The sequence below is a fragment of the Aythya fuligula genome, chromosome 19 (assembly GCF_009819795.1).
Source record: "Aythya fuligula isolate bAytFul2 chromosome 19, bAytFul2.pri, whole genome shotgun sequence".
NCBI classification, from domain to species: domain Eukaryota; kingdom Metazoa; phylum Chordata; class Aves; order Anseriformes; family Anatidae; genus Aythya; species Aythya fuligula.
The window spans coordinates 2,783,022-2,798,691 of record NC_045577.1 but is presented as its reverse complement, the minus strand read 5'-3'; the positions used below and the strand labels follow the sequence as shown (position 1 = coordinate 2,798,691).

Here is a 15,670-nt window from a genome sequence, read left to right as displayed (position 1 = left end):
GCTGAGGCCGTGCACACGGGGCCGGCCAGGCTCTAGCCCGCAACTGCAGTTAGAGGTCAGTGCAGGTGTCAGTTTACTGCCGACGTTGAGGGACTTTGTCAAAAACAAATTCCCTCGTGATTTATGGGGAGGCAGCATCCGTGCTTCGTACCAGCACCACAGCTCGCTCGCCCCTTCCCCAAGGAGAGCAGGTGCTGCATGTGCTCCCTCCAAACCCCGTCCCTTGGGATGCCGGGGTCCTGCCAGTGCCCCCCGCCTGTGGGAGCCCCCCTGTGGGTCGTGCCCCCTCCGTGGGACGTTTGCACAAGTGTTCAAAGGAGCAGGGCCCAGGCTGGGGAACGTGCCCAGGACCGACTCTGTGATAGCACAGGTAGGAGCCAACGAAAGTGGGAAGTTGTAGGTGGCAAGAACTGACTTAATGACAAAAACAAACCAGATAAGGTGCTGGGAAACCACCGCGCTGGCTTTGGCGGTGGCAGCGAACGGGATTGCTGCAGACAGCGGGTACTTCAGGGCTGCGCCATGGGGACACGTGCAGGTCACACCGTCCTGTCCTTCAGTGCGACCTCCGAGCGAGCTCTGCAGGATTTCCTCACCGAGGGGACAGCGCTGGAGCATCCCCACCATGGAGCTGGGCCATGTGGCGCTGGGGGCGGCTCACAAGCTCCTGCCTGGTCCCTGCTCCCCGATCCCAAAACCACAAATCTCAGGTGAGCGATAGCCACAGGTGAGGGGGCAGAGCAGCGAGATCCCCCTGCACTGCAGCCCACTTTGTCACACAAGGGAAGGAAATGGCCCTGCGAGCACTGCAGGCAAGTGGGCTGTGCTGTGCCGTGCTGTGCCAGGCTGTGCAGTGCAGTGCTGTGCCATGCAGTGTGGTGCAGTGCCGTACCGTACCATGCCATGCGGTGCTGTGCAATGCTGTGTAGTGCTGCACTGTGCTGTGCAGTGCCGTGCAATGCTGTTCTGTGCTGTGCCATGCTGAGCTATGCAGTCCTGTGCCGTGCCATGCCATGCCGTGCTGTGCAATGCAGTGCCATGCTGTGCTGTGCAATGCAATGCAGTGCCGTGCCGTGCTGTACTGTGCAGTGCTGTGCAATGCAGTTCGGTGCTGTACTGTGCTGTGCTGTGCCATGCTGTGCTGTGCAATGCCGTGCCATGCTGTGCAGTGCTGTACTGTGCCGTGCCATGCTGTGCAGTGCCATACAGCACCTTCCCCACTTCCAACCCCATTTATCCCACACCACCAGCCTCCCACCCAACCCCTCCACCCAGCCACACCACCTCACCGCACAGTCCCCAAAACCCCCCTCCCTCCACACTTTCCCCTTTCCCTCCCCAAAACCGGGACCTTCCCTCGGGACACCCACCCAGGACCCCCCCCGATCCACGGCGTGCGCGCCCCCCCCCCCCCCCAAACCCCCCAAACCCCCCAACCCCATTCCCGGTCCCGCGCCCCTCCGGCACCCCACAAACCGCGACGGGGGGCCGGGTACCCCCTCATTAACCCCCCCTTAACCCCTCCTTCACCCCCCCCCGGGTCCTCCCCCGTCCCCTCCCCCGGCGGGGGCCGCCTGTGCGCGGCGCCCGGCGGCGCTGGGCGAGGCCGGGGCCGGCCGGGGCGAGGAGCGGCTGGAATCACTTCCTGCCGCCGCTAGGCCCCGGGCAGCGCCGCGCCGCCCGTCCATGGGGCCGGCACCCCTCAGGTGAGCCCCCCCACCCCACCCCAGGACAGCCTTCCTCCTCCTCCTCCTCTTCCTCTTCTTCCTCTCCCTCCTCCTAGCGGGGTTGGGGGGCGCGGCGCGGCGCCGTCCTGTTGTGGGGCGCAGGTTTTTGGGACCCCCCCCCCCCCTCCTCTTCCTCCCCACGCACCCCTGTCCTCGTGGGGATGAGGGGGGTTAAGGGGGGTTTTGGGGGGGTTTATGGGGTGCCCACGCGTGTCCTGCTTCGTGTCCTTGTCCTCAGCGGGGGTGCACCCCCTAGGGACCCCCCCCCCTCCGCTGGGATATGGTGTACAGGGTGTGGGGAGGGTTATGGGGTGTTATAAGGGGTATGGGGTTATAGGGGGGGTGGGGGGTGCCCACGCGTGTCCTGCTTCGTGTCCTTGTCCTCAAGGGGGGTGCACCCCCTAGGGACCCCCCCTCCCACGGGGGATGCGGTGTATCGGAGGTTAGGGGGGGTTATGGGGGTTATAAGGGGTAGGGAGTTATAGGGGTGTGTGGGGGGGTCCCCACGCGTGTCCTGCTCCGTGTCCTTGTCCTGAGAGGGAGACGCACCCCTAAGGACACCCCCACCCCACCCGGGGATGCGGTATACCGGAGGGGTGTGGGGACTTAGGGGGGGCTTATAAGGGTTATGGGGTTATAGGGGTGTGTTGGGGGTCCCCACGCGTGTCCCGTTCTGTGTCCCCGTCCTGCGGGGGGGGTGCACCCCTTGGGGACCCCCCCCTCACTGGGGATGCGGTGTGCCGGAGGGTGGAGGGGGGGGTATAGGGGATTATAGGGGTTATGGGGTTATTGGGGTGTAGGGGGGGTCCCCACGCGTGTCCCGCTCCGTGGGCTGCAGGGAGGTGCCGGGGGGGGGGGGGCGCGTTGGTGGTTGGCAGCCGGGGGGCTGCGGGCACAGGGGGGGAGAAAGGGGGGAAATAATGGGGGGGGGCGCTGCGGAGGAGCAGGAAAACAAAAGCAAAAGGACGGCGGGGAACAAGCGAGCCCAGCCGGGCCAACGTGGAAAGCACCGGGAGAGTGGGGGGGGGACGGCAGGGATGGGGCTTGCCCAGAGCCCCCATGGGGCTGCAGCTTGCGGGGGGCTCCAGGGGGGGCTCCGCGCCCCAAAAGCTGGATGCGAGGCACCTGCCCCGGCTGTCGGGGTGCGGAGGCTCGGTTGGGCAGCGGGTTGGGGGCTGAGGCTCAGCGCTGCCTTCCTGCTCCTGCCGGGGGGCGTTGGGGAGGCTGCGGGCAGCCCCCCGATGTGCTCGGCGCCTGCCAAGCCTTCGCCTCGTGTCCCGCGTAATTGAGGCTCTGGCACGCTGCTTCGCCTCCTCCAGCTGAAATATTAAAGAGTAGTAGAAGGCGCGGGCGGTAAACAAAGCGGAGGCATCGCTGCCTCCTCCCTGCCCCGGAGGATGGGGTCGTGTCGTAGGGGGCTTCCCGCAGGAATCGCCCCGGACACGCGGCTCTGGAAGCTCCCCGTTCCATACAAGCCTTCAACTAGAAAGGATAAAGCCAAACGTTTGCTTATTAGTTGAATTGATGTTGCTTGCCTTGCCTGGGACAGTCGGTGCATGACCTCAAGGTGTGGATAATCGAGGTAATAACAGTCTGATCTGAAGTAAGCAGCAAACCTAAAATAATTAGGGATCCTGACCTCCTCCCTCTGAGAACGAATGTCCTTCTGTGCTGCACCGAAGACAGCTGTGACTGCTGTAGGTTCTTTTATTCTCCTGTAGAGGTCTTATAATGAAGGCTTCTGGGAGCAAAGTTGAGATGTTTGAGCATTAGAGGGTAGGGAGGGATTTCTCAAACTTAGAATTTCTGGGAGAAAACTTCCAACGCTTGCTAAATAATTCAAATAGTTGGAGAGAAATCAGATTGCAGTAAGTGCATAAACAGGAGGTCTCCATGTAGCTGTACGGGGCCCGCTGTGGCAAAAGCATCTCAGTCGTCTTTGGGAGAGGCTGGGCACTTGCAGGGCTTCCCCAAGGACACCTGTGATACCAAACCCAGCTGTTCACGCTCTCTTTTACACCAAACTTTCACAGCTGCCAGAATCGAGCCTGCCTGGGAGCACCTGCCTGGTGCCACTGGGTTTTGGCACCGGCACCGGGTGGGTTCTGGTGCTCTGGGAGCGGGGAGCTTCGTGTCCAGGCTCCTGCATGGGCAAAGGGCCCCGTGCACCGCCTGGGGGTGGCTGTGGGGTGATCTCCCCATCCCCGAGTTGCCCTCGCTGTTTTTCTTTCAGGTTTGGCTTGCTCAGGGCTCATCCTTCTTTTCTCAACCTCCGTGCCCATCAGTAGGAGATGGGCACGGTTAAATAAGATCCTTTGTCGGGGGAACTCCAACAGCGGCTGCTTAAACGACTCCAGAGAATAGAAATCCTCTCGCCCTGCCCAAGCCCTTCTGTAAAGCTTGGGGGGGGTCAGGTCAGGACTGGGTCCTGGCCAAGACCTGGAGCTGTGGTGCTGAGCCACACGGCTCACGGTCATCGGCTCCGCCGATGGGTGCACGGGGAAGGGCCAAAAACCCCTTTGAGAGCCTGCTCTTTGCAGTCCGGGAGGGGTTTGGGTCTGCTTCAGAGAAACCTCTGGACTTGTGTGCGCTTATCCGAGTCGGGATGCAAACCATCTCGCGCTGGAATGGAAATATTTATTTTAGACCGTCTTATTATAAAGTCAGATTTCCCTGCCAGGCCTTCTGGAGGGCTGGAGCTGGGCTGCGTACCTCTGCAGATATGTACTTTATTTGAAAGCTGGCTTTATTGACATAATAGCACTTAAATTGGTACATGGCTCTCGGATGCGATAGGCGGGCATGCTGTAAAGGATTGTGCGGACCCATTGGGTTGTGGATAAACATAGCAAAACAACCCTGCAAAACGGTGATGTGACTGTGCTGCTGGTTTGCTCTGTACAATGCCTGTGGTTAAAAATACCCAGGCCTGACAAAATGGGGTTAGAATGAGGCTTCAGCCTTAGGTTTGGATTTTTCCCAGGTTTTAGGAGCCAGGCGGGTTTTTAGTGGGACCTGCAGAGGGGTAAACAGCTGGGCTGGGCTGAAAGGAGTGGGTCCCGGGGAGCCCCGGTGATGCTGAAGAGCACGGGGCAGAACTGAAAGGAAGGGCAGCACTTTAATTGCCTTTTCCTTAATTTTTTAAAAATTTTATTTTACATTTCTTTGAGTCTAGTCGGATGAAATTAAAGAAATAAAATGCAAGCATTCTGCTGAAATGTAAAAATAAAATAAAATAAGATTTTATCAGGAAAATAAACTGAAGTGGAAGTTCCCCAGCGTACCTGACGGCCGGAGAGCTCCGCGCCGTGCTGCACTTAGCCCCTCAAACTTAGGGTTTGAGCCGGGGGCTTTTTGCCACCCGAGCTTCCCTCGGGGTCTGCAGCGCCTCGGGAGGTCGAGGCAGGGCCGGTGGCCTCCTGCTCTCACCGGGCTCAAACAAGTTTGGATGGAAACACCTACAGGGCGTGTGTGGCGCAGGGCTCCTCTGAATCGAGCCAGTGCAGAACCTGAGAAATAGGTTAAGCATGCTAAAGAGGGTGAGGCTGTTGGTTTTCTCTACCTGACTTTATTTGCGAAGTGACAGGAATTTTGACAGCCTTTGTGTCTTTTTTAGCAAATCAAGTGTCATGCCAGGTTTGCCTGTGGATGAGATCATTTGCAAAATATGCTTCCCAGCTTGCTTCAGGCATAATTCATTGTGTCAACTGCAATTGCTCATTTGCTAGGAACTGTGATTCATTAGCGATATTTTTTTTTTTTTTTTTAAGTTCAACTTGTTTTTAAGCAAATGTTTGGAGGCAGAACAGAAAATTAAAAAAAAAATATATATATATATACATGAAATCCTACAGTGTTTGTACCCACAAATGCTGCCGGTACGGGAAAACTTGTTAACGTGACACGATCCCGGGCAGGGAGAAGCAGTCCCGGGGAGAGCTCAGCTGGGCGGCGTTGCGCTCCCTTTTTGTCATGTGATGGCTCCTAAATGGGGACGGAGGTAATAAAAATCATCCTGCGGGGACAGCCTGTGCCGCGCGGAGCCGCGGGTGGATGGAGGGAGCTCGCCGGGCTCCTGTCCCCTGCTGGAGGGGTCTCGGAGGGCTGAAACCCATGGGGACAGCGGCAGGACGGGTGCTTGTAGCTGCTCGCAGGACTTGGGCCGCGTGTGCCGAGCGTGGCCACTTGTTCGGTGCGGTGACAGAGACCCTCCGAAGCTCGCCGCCCCTTAAAATGAAGATAAATGGCTCTTGGCACGGGCTCGGTGCTCCATGTGCTCCCAGCGCTGCTCGCAGACAGCCTGCTTCTGCTTCAGCCTTTTGCAGGTCCTCACATCAGTTTTTTCTTTATATAATTTGCATGTCAAGTACATTTTTATGTTTCGTTTCCTATCGAGGCAAATATTTCAGCGCATTTTTTCCCTTAGGTGGGTGGATGGGGCGGAGAAATCGCCGCCGCTGCTGCTTCAGCAGCCACCAGCTGCCCTCCAGTAACAAACCGGCGTGGGGGGGGCTGCGAAAATGGGTACAGTTTTTGGAAAAAAAGGTGGATTTTCAAACTTCTGGGCGATTCCGATCTGTCCACTCGAACACAAGTAACTTGGCGGGTCCTACCCCATCCCGATGCAGCGATTCTCGACACCTGTCGGGGTGGCCATATACAGGCACCGGGGCGAGATGCAGCGTGACCCCACCAAGATACGGCCGGCATCGGGACCCGTTAATCACGAGGGGAAAAAAGGAGAAAAATCCTCTTTCCTCGTGGTGTCCGATTCGTAACCATCGGGGCTCTTCGGGGTCTGTTGGTCCTGGGGGAAGGAGACGGATGTGTTTCATCCCGGGGTATCTGGAGCTGGAATTTCGGCAGCGGGTCGAGGAGCAGCGTGTGCGAAGCGTTGCGAGTTAAATATGACCGAGCTTGTGCTTCGTCAGGCTCGTGGGCCCGATGGCAGCGCAGTTGTGTGGAAAGGGTCCTGTGTTCTGGTGCCAGCGCTGGCTGGGCTCCACGAGCGCGTTCGTATCATGCTATCCACTGGGGAAGCATATGGCAGCCTCGGTTATATATATTGTGTGGGGGTACATATTTCACATGCCAGTTCTCGCTGTCATAGGACAAACATTTACGCTCCGATTATATGAGGCATTAGCAAAACAAGAGCAGGGCTGGAGAATACCATAATTTCCTGCGGAGATGTCGTAAAAGACGCAGTTTAGCGAAGATACAGCAGTGGCAAAACAGAGGAGCGATAATGCTCAGCCCTCAGTGCTTCCCAGCACGCGAAGCTGTGCAGGGATTATGCTGCGCAGAGGCACGAGATGCAGGTGTGTAAACACGGCTGGCATTTCGGGGCATCCCACGTGGAAGGCAGTGGCCTGACAGAGATGGGGAGAGAGGTTTTGCACACTCCGAGGCTGGAAGTGCTCGGTTTGGGAGGGCAGAGGCAGCTGGGGCCAGGCAGCGCAGGGCAGGAGGCACCCACCCGCTGCCCTGGCACCCACACGGTCCCGTGGGTGCAGGCGTTTCATGGAGGTGCTGAGCTGAGCCCTCACAGCCTGTGGGATTGGGGTGCCCACGAGCAGGGGCTCACCCTCCCCATGGGTGTTTTTTCCCTGGAAAGCTTTTGAAGGGCTGTGCCAGCTGGGGCAGCCTTTGCAGGAGTAAAGCTGGGCAGGGTGATGTGCTGTGGGTTACCTTTGGGATCATGCTCCCACCACAGACTCAAGTTTTTGTGATTTGCTTACAGCCGTACGGAGAGTTTGAATCACTCTGGCTGATCTCAGCCCTCCTGACGAGTTTTGACGGACTCCGTTGCCTGACTTTGCAGCCTTTTACTTCATTTTTTGCAGCGTGTCTGAGCTGCAGGCCAGCCTCCCGGCCAGGGGCCGTGCCACTTGGTCGCTGCTCTGCACAAAGAAAACTTGTGTTGAAACTTCGTCTGCCTGCTTTGCTGCTCCCTCCTCCTTTTGTGCGTGCCTCTTCATACACACAGATGTCGTGGACGCATGCCTGTGCTTACCAGAACACCGCTGCTCAGGTTTAGCTGTCTCCCAGTTAAGTTTGCCCAGGGGTTATGACTGCATTTTTCACGTGAGCACTGCCGTGGCCACGGTACCCGAGCCTGCAGAGCAAGGACAAAGCCATCCGTACGCAGGGCAATAAGAACAACAGCAGAAAAAAGCCTTATCCCGGTCTGTGGCTCTGGTATATCACCAGGAATAAATCAGGTGAATCAACAAGTTTAAAACACCCTTTTTTTCATAAATGTGTGCCTGCCTTGGGTCGTGCTACCTGGGGCCCGCAAGGAGCCAGGGGAAGGGGTGCCCAGGCGTGCAATTGGAGCATTAAATTTTGACTCTTGTTTAAGCACAGTCTCTGCTCTTAATGCATCATTAACACGGCTTTCTGCATTTCGTTCGTTTCCCATTACAGCCCCAAGTTCTCTCTGTTAATTTTTGTATGTTGATATTTTTGTTGTCAGCAGTTTTTTCTTTTTTGAAGCCTATAAAACCATTAGTGTGAAAGCAGATTAAAAAGATACGTTACAATTAAAATGTTAATGAAATCTGCATCATACAACTTTTGAAACCATTTAGGCATTCATCTTTTTTTTTTTTGGTCCTGTGTCCATTAACTCTGGCGATTCTTATTCTACACTGACCCCTGCTGAGAGAGCTGTGCTATAATTGGATTTTAAAAGAGTGGGGGAAGAAAAGGAGGGAGAGGGGGAAGCCTTTTAGAAAGGAGAAGCTGGGAAGTTCGCCTTGGCTCTCTGGGGGTGTCTGCAGGAATAAAAAGCCCACGAGCTGTGGGGTCCTGCTGCCAGCAGGGCTCTGCGTGGCGAGGGCATCGCGTCGGGTGCTGGTGAGTTTGTGAGGGGTATGGGAGAAGAGGAAATAATTTGCTGTTATGGCTTCGTGTTTTCTCCCTTCCTCCAAAACGGTGTTTCTAGAGGTTGGGCGATTATGATTATTAATTATTTTTAATAGGTTTTCGGCAGTTTGCACAATATTTGGAAGGGGGCCAGCGCTCCCACCCCCCCCCAGCTGCGGGGTAGGCTGAAGAGAAGGGTTGGCTAATCCTCGGGCCGTGCAGCGAGCCGAACAACGGGACTTCTTGACTCATCAGACAGCTCCTAGGAACCGTGCCATGGCTTCTCCAGGTCCACGGGCTGCGCCTGGCCGTTCGAGCCCTGCCAAGCCTCCAGCCCATCTAGAACACTCTGTGCTGCTCGGCCCGAGCCGTGCTCGCTGCCTGGGCGCTTTCTCTTGAAGGTTTCTGGACGTTTTCCTTGTGTGCTAAGAGCTGCCCATCTCCTGCACCTCCTGCAGGGTGTTGGGGAAGGTTGTGAGCGCGGATCCCTTGCTGAAGGCTTTCTCAGCAGCGGGATGGGGCATGGGCTTGGCAATGGGCTTGGCAATGGGCTGGGTGTGCCGCTGAATGAGGCAGTAAGGTGAGGGGATCAGCTGTGAAGTCAAAGGATGAGCGCGTCCTGATGAGGGAGCTGGCTGGCAGCCCAGAGGAGTGGTGTCCCAGCCCTGCTCGCCTCCCTGCTGCGAGCAGGGGTTCAGGGAAGCTACGTGGGAACTGGGAGGTTGCAGGGCAGTGGGACTGTCCGTGCAGGGCAGGTGGTGGTGTGGTGCTGAGCAGGACCCTTTTGAGCCCCCGAACCGTCCAGAGCTGGGACTTCTGCAGGGCTGGGGGGAAAGTGGGGTTGCTTGGGGTTCAGTTCACGTCCTGTGGAGCCGTGGGCACCGAGCAGGTCCCCACAAGGGACCCCACGTTGGACAGTGTTGGGTGATCCAGGGCTGCCTTGAGTTCTGAGCTCACCGTTTGCGTGCAGGTTTTGAAGTGTTTTATCTCCTTTTGAAGTGGGTAAATAATTTAATGCGTAACGTTGTTGTTCCGTGTCAAGTGGTTAGGCATTGCCTGAATTTATAACCTGAGAATTCGGGGCAGGGACTCGGAATCATCTCACGTGACGTGAACACGAGGGTCACGGAGCGTAGCTCCACCTCGGTGCAGCTCCGTGGGTCAGATGAGCTCGTGACGTGCACAGGAGTGCGGCACCCGTGGGCCAAGCCCGAGGCATTTCTTCTCATGGAGCAGGCTGCCTCTGGCACGGGGGTGGAAGCCACCACCAGGGCAATGAGGTGGCAGCGAGCTGTCCTGGTGTGTCCCTGCCCAGACAGCACCCCCAGGGCGTGGGGCTGGCCCCAGGAGGCACTGGGGGCCGTGGTGTTGTGTGCTCCCCTTCCCCAGGGGCACGGGGGCTTCCCCTGCTCTCTCCCACCTCCGAGCAGGGAACAAAGGCGTCGCTGTTGGAAATCCCTGGCTCGCTCCAGCGATGTGCCTGGCAGTCGTGGGCCAAGGAGAGGGAGCAGAACAAAGCAGCCCCAAATGTCCCCCAGCGCGCGCTGCTGGCACGGCGAGGTGAGCTGCTGTGCTGCAGACCTGAAAAGGAGCACGCCAGGATCGATAACCTGAGCAGCCCAATAAAATCTGTGGGAATTTCATTTTAAGTCACTTGAAGAAATCCAATAACTCTCTTTTTCAGACAACTGTTTACTCCTTTTCTCTCTTTTTCCGTTGTGCAACCATGAACATGTTACTTTGGCCTCAGCCTGCATCTAATGCTTTGCAGTGCAAGCAGTGAGCAGGATTGTGATACCTGCAGTCAGGGCAGAGCTGAGGCAACTCAGCTCAGATCTGTGCAGGGTTTTGGACCCACTGGTGCTGGTGATGCTCCTGTTTCCAGACTGCAATGCCAATTTTGGCACACAGGCTCTGTTTTATCCTTGCACGGTGTTGGCATTTCTGGTCCTGTAGCCCTGATAGAACAGGCGCTCCTGAAGAGAGTGGCGGCAAGTTCCCAGCCACTCGATATCTTTGTGAATATTTTCACAGTCAAATTTAGGAAGTTTCCTCGTGTACGGAGCAATGCAGAGGGAGGACTTGTGGCTGCTGCCTGCGCGGATAGATCCTTCTCTGCAGGCAGCCCAGAGCTGTTCAGCTGTTATCAAGGCTTACAGATCTCACCCAGACCACAAATACTTATTTTATTTTTTAACCAAAGCCCAGCACGTACTTCCTATAAAGATGCAGTCTCTTCAGGCTTCAGGCTGGCCGGGCTCTGCGTGGTGCTCAGCTAGGCAGGAGCTGCTGCCCGGAGGTGAGGGATCTGCTGCAGGCTGGCAGGATCGCTCGCTGGACATCAGGGTGAGCTCTGGGGTGAGCTCGTGGGCTGCATCCCGAGCAGAGCCTGCAGCCTGAAGCCATTTTAAGGTTTTAAGGTTTGAAATAGTGAAGGTCGTGACTTATTTCAACTGCCTTGAAAAACCAGTGCAAGGCCTTCCACCTGCAAACTGCTCCTTCCTCCCATGTCCGTCAAGCAGTTCGTGAGCTTTCCATCTGGTCTCGAGGCTTGCAGGGGGCAAACCCATTGCCCACCCCACGCTGTCTGCATCGATTCCTTTCTGCAGGCCGGCTGGAGCCGCGTGCAGCCAGGTGAGAAACCCAAAAACGCCCTCAGCGTTCTGCCCTGCCACGTGCTGGGGACGTGGGTTGTGGTTAGCTGGGGTTTGAACCTTTTGGCTGGGGCTGTTAGGCCCCGGTGGCACGGTACCCGTGTAACACACCGGGCCGGTACCTTCCCACCCACATCCCTTGCTAGATGCAGGGAGGTAAATCTAGAGGGAAACGCTCCATGCCCACATCCAGGAGCTGCCATGGGGCCTGAAGGAGCAGGCGGCCTCTCCCCAACCCTCACGGCCAGCTCCCGGCCTGATTAACACCAGCAATTAGCACCTCAGCAGCACCCAGCGAGCTGCTGGGGGGCTCGGGGGCTGCCAGCAGTCAGCTCAGGGTCGGGAGCATCCCAGACAAAGCGTCAGGGGTTGTGGGGTCCCCATTTCCAGCACCCACGAGGGGCTTTGCGGCCTACTGGGGGTGCCACCACCGGCCTGGTGCTGATGCGGCGTGCCTAATTGTGTTACGGCTTAATTTGCAGCTCCTTGCTTAACTGGCAGGGAACATCAGAGGCTCTTGTGAAATCTACTGCGCCGTAGCATCGGCACAGGAAAAAGCTCTGCCTTCTGTGAAGCCAGACTGTTGCAGCGTAATTTTTGTTTTGTAAGATTTTGAAAGGCGGTGTTGCAATATGTAACAGTAGAATAGTGGGAAGATGGTCAGGTGGTGCTGAGGACTTCAACAGACAGATTTCATGTCTGTGTGTTTTTGCAACACCTTTCTATAAAGGGAAACATAATTTAAAATATGATTACTTAGTGTTGTAACAGTCTTCTCAAACGTTTTTGCATTATGCAGAGATCATTATCAGAGGCTGATATTAACTTGCAAAGAATATTATGCAAATCGCTCTCCTGTTCTTCTAAAAAGAAATTTCCTTCATAATGCAAAGCGTGACAAAAAAAAATTGTGCAGAAGCTTTTGGCAAAATTACATTCAGAAGATGTAACAGTTTTTCTGCTTACTAGCACAATCCATTTGTGCCTTTCTGCTGGATTTTCTCAACTCAAGCTGATAAAATATGAATTTTAAAACCAGGGCAGGGTTGCGTGAGGGGGGGATATTGTACCTCGTGGATTCAGGGGGACAGGGGGAGAATTCGTGTGCTCAGGACATTGCTTCAAGCCCCCGTGAATGGTCACTGTTGGTGCGAGGGCTTGTCCTGCCCCGAGCTGCTCCAGCCCTGCCCGCTTTGTGTTTCTGGGCATCAGCACGTTCCTGCAGGAAATCCTAGCCCTTGCTGAAGTCGTGGTGAATTGGCCACTGACTTCATCCCTCATCCATTTCTTTTTTGTGTTAGAAACTCCTTGTATCGGTTCTGATCTGCTCCCGGTACAGAAACCAGACTCCACTGGGTTGTTCTGTAGGTATCGGATGTTCTGCTGTATGGATTGATTGACAAAAATAGACCCAAATAAATATTGTAACCAGCTCATATGGCTAAAATATTTACAGGCTGTGGATGGCAGTGGGAGCTGAAAAGGCTCATTCACTGCAGAACCCCGTTTTTCAGACACTTCAGACCATTTTGAAAAACTGTAGCCTTTGTCCTGAAATTTCTTTAGGCATTTCTCAATACAAATGTGATTGAGAAAGGTCAGTAATATTCAGAGATATATATTGAATTATCCTGTCGTAAAGTAGCAGAGTGAGTTTTCACCAGCACGGGAAATTTTCAGACTATTTTTTTTTTTTTTTTGTCTGGTTAGATAACTCAATATTTTAAAAATCAAACCAAATTAGATAAATAAGCTGGAAGTCATAGTTAGCATTCATCAAGCAACTTAGGCTGGATGCTCAGGCACCGACCGACTCCACCTCTAGCTGCAGGGTTTCCCCGTTATTAGCGGGTGAATACTAATCCTTGTTCCTGCTCTGCTGCAGTGTGCAGAGGAGCAGATCCGTCAGGGCCTGTCCATCTCGGAAGGACTTGTGTGTGTCGGTGCTCAGCTGGGTAACACTGCACAGGAGAACTTGGGGCACCCTAAAAGTGGCTGTGGGGTGCAGCTGATGCAGTGGTGAGGGGTGGCAGAGGCAAGGGGTGGCAGCAGCTGGCCCCTGGTCAGCCCCAGGCATTTCCCTGCAGCCTGCTTGCTGAGTTTCGGGAAAAGGAGTGTTTGGTTTGGGTTGTTATTTTGTTTGGTTTGGTTTGTGTAAAGGATGAATCAAAGCGGCGAGGTGTTCCGCTCTAACCGCGGTGGCAGGAAGGCATATCTGATCGTCGGGGTTTTCGTTTCCTGGATGTTTCCCCTCGCAGCACGGGCTTGTCGGAGGAGCTCTGCTGAACGCGTTCCTGCAAACCTCTTCCTGGTGTCCCCTTGAAAATGGTGCCTCTGCCACGCGCACATCCAAGCGCAGCTCCAGCTCTCCCCGTTTCTGCTCCAAGGCTCTTCTGGAGGCACGTGCTGATCCCATGGTGCAGGTTGGGGAGTGATGGGCAGCTGTCCCACCAAGATCCCCCATCCCTGCAGATCCACGTGGGGCTGGAGGAAAAGCTGCACGTGTCTGCTGCAGCTCGGGCAGGATCTGTCCCCAGGGCCGGAGCTGAGCTGGGGTGCTGATGCACCACCCGTGCCGTTGTGTTCAGTGCTGGGTTCACCCAGACAGCAGGCTAATCTGTCGCAGCAGACCATTAATTTCTGTTTCCCAGTGTTCCCCTTGTATTTTCGGCCGGACGCAGGGGCCGTCCTTCTTCCTAAATTGCCGCGCTGTTGCCGTTCGCCACCAAGCAGCTGCCGGTGCTGCGCCGCGGAGGCAGCAGGGATGCTCTGCGCTGCGTCTGTATCCAGGAATGTGTGCTGTAAATGGGGCAGAGGGAAGTTTGCTCCCCTGAACTGCTGCAGTTAGAGAATAAGACAACGCTCCTGCATATAAATGGCTGATTTTCCTTTTCTTTTGGAAAAGCCTGTAAATGGAAGCCTCGGGAATACTATCTGAGGGAGGCTGGGGGTGATGGCCACAACTCCACGTCCTCATGTGCATCGCACCCGCTCTGGGTGCCCAGGGATGGAGGCAAGGAAACCCTGCCCAGGAGTTTTAAGCTAAAGGCAGACTTTTCTGGCCTCTCGCTTACTTTTTTTATAAGGAAGCCTAAGCTCTGCATGAAGGCTGCAGTAGAACGAGGCAGAATTTCCTTGGGTTTGATGGTATTTCCTCGAAGAGCACTGGCAGCACTGATCATCAAGTTCCCTCCTGTTGTTTTTCCCCCCCTTCCCAGTAAACCTGGCATTAGATCGTGCACATCAGGGGTGTCCTCTGCCCTCTGCTGCTCTTCTGCAGGCTTTGTCCCCACCTGCCCCGCTGCTGCCCATCCCCTGCCTCTCCCTTGTGCTGGAGTGGAAGAACCTTGACTCAGAGCCTGGCATCAGCGAGCGGCTGAGCTTCAGCCCAAAGAAACCAAAGCAGATATTGCAACCTTGAAGAATCTTGTAGGACTTAAAAGTTTTAATTAAAAATCTGGCTTGGTAGAGGGTATTTTGTTTTAGTATGGATGTCTTCATTTCTTTTGCAAAAGAATTAAATGAAACCCTTGGTATTTTTTTTTTATTTCTGCATATTTATTCTTCAACTTGAAGCATTAGAAAATAATTGAGTAAAACAAAATCCACAAGGCTTCAAATTACCTCTAGCTTAATGTTTTATTTAAGAGGTTTGCTAACTGACATTCTTTATAATGAATTAGGTCACACGGCTCTAAAGAGTGTTGTGGGTTTTCTTTTTTACATTTCAATGTGAGCGCTTCCCCCATCGCGCGGCGCGGGCTGAGCTCCGTGCAGGGCTGTGCGGCCGCGGCGTCGCCGCCGCTTTGTGGCTCCCGGTCTCCCCAGCGCGGAGAATCTCGCTCTAATTATTCTCAATCACACTGGTGCAAATGAATATATCCATGTTTGGAGGATTGAAACCGTGTTGTCATGGCAATCTCTGTAAGGTCATGAGAAACTCATTGATATTGTTCACCGCCTCTCCCGGGAGACCTCGTCTACCTTTGCAAAACTATGGGGTTGGGTGTTTTGTCTAATAACTTTAAAGCATAATTTTGTCACAATTTGGCTAAAGGGACCCTCTGGTGAATAGCGTGCTTGTGTTCTGAGCGAGGCAGCAGTGGCCAGACCGGGAGGGGTGTGTGGGAGGACAGTTACCGCACCGCCCCAAAACAAGCGCCGCGCTCCGCAGCGGGGCCCGGTGCCTGGCTGCCCAAATTGCCCTGGTGTGTGCCGGGTGGCCGGGATCACTGCAGGTGTCACCTGGTCCCCTTCTGCTGGGAAAGCCTTTGCTTATATATGATTAAAATAAAAAAGAGAAAAAAAAGTGCTTTCTTGATTGCAGGAGGTGCAGCAGCAGCAGGAGCAAGCCCTCGCGGCTGCCCCTGGTGCACTGGGTGCCAGCCCCGGTCCCCCATGGCCACGGGTAACGTGGCA

General features: G+C 55.2%; 1 protein-coding gene across 1 annotated transcript in view; it reads left to right on the top strand.

Moving 5' to 3' along the window:
- Positions 1-1,606: 1,606 nt before the first annotated feature.
- NACC2 (NACC family member 2) overlaps positions 1,607-15,670 on the top strand; it is a 45,687-nt gene continuing 31,623 nt past the window's right edge. The window contains exon 1 of the mRNA XM_032200370.1: positions 1,607-1,706. The gene's annotated coding sequence lies outside the window, so the exon portion shown is untranslated. The remainder of the gene's footprint in view (positions 1,707-15,670) is intronic.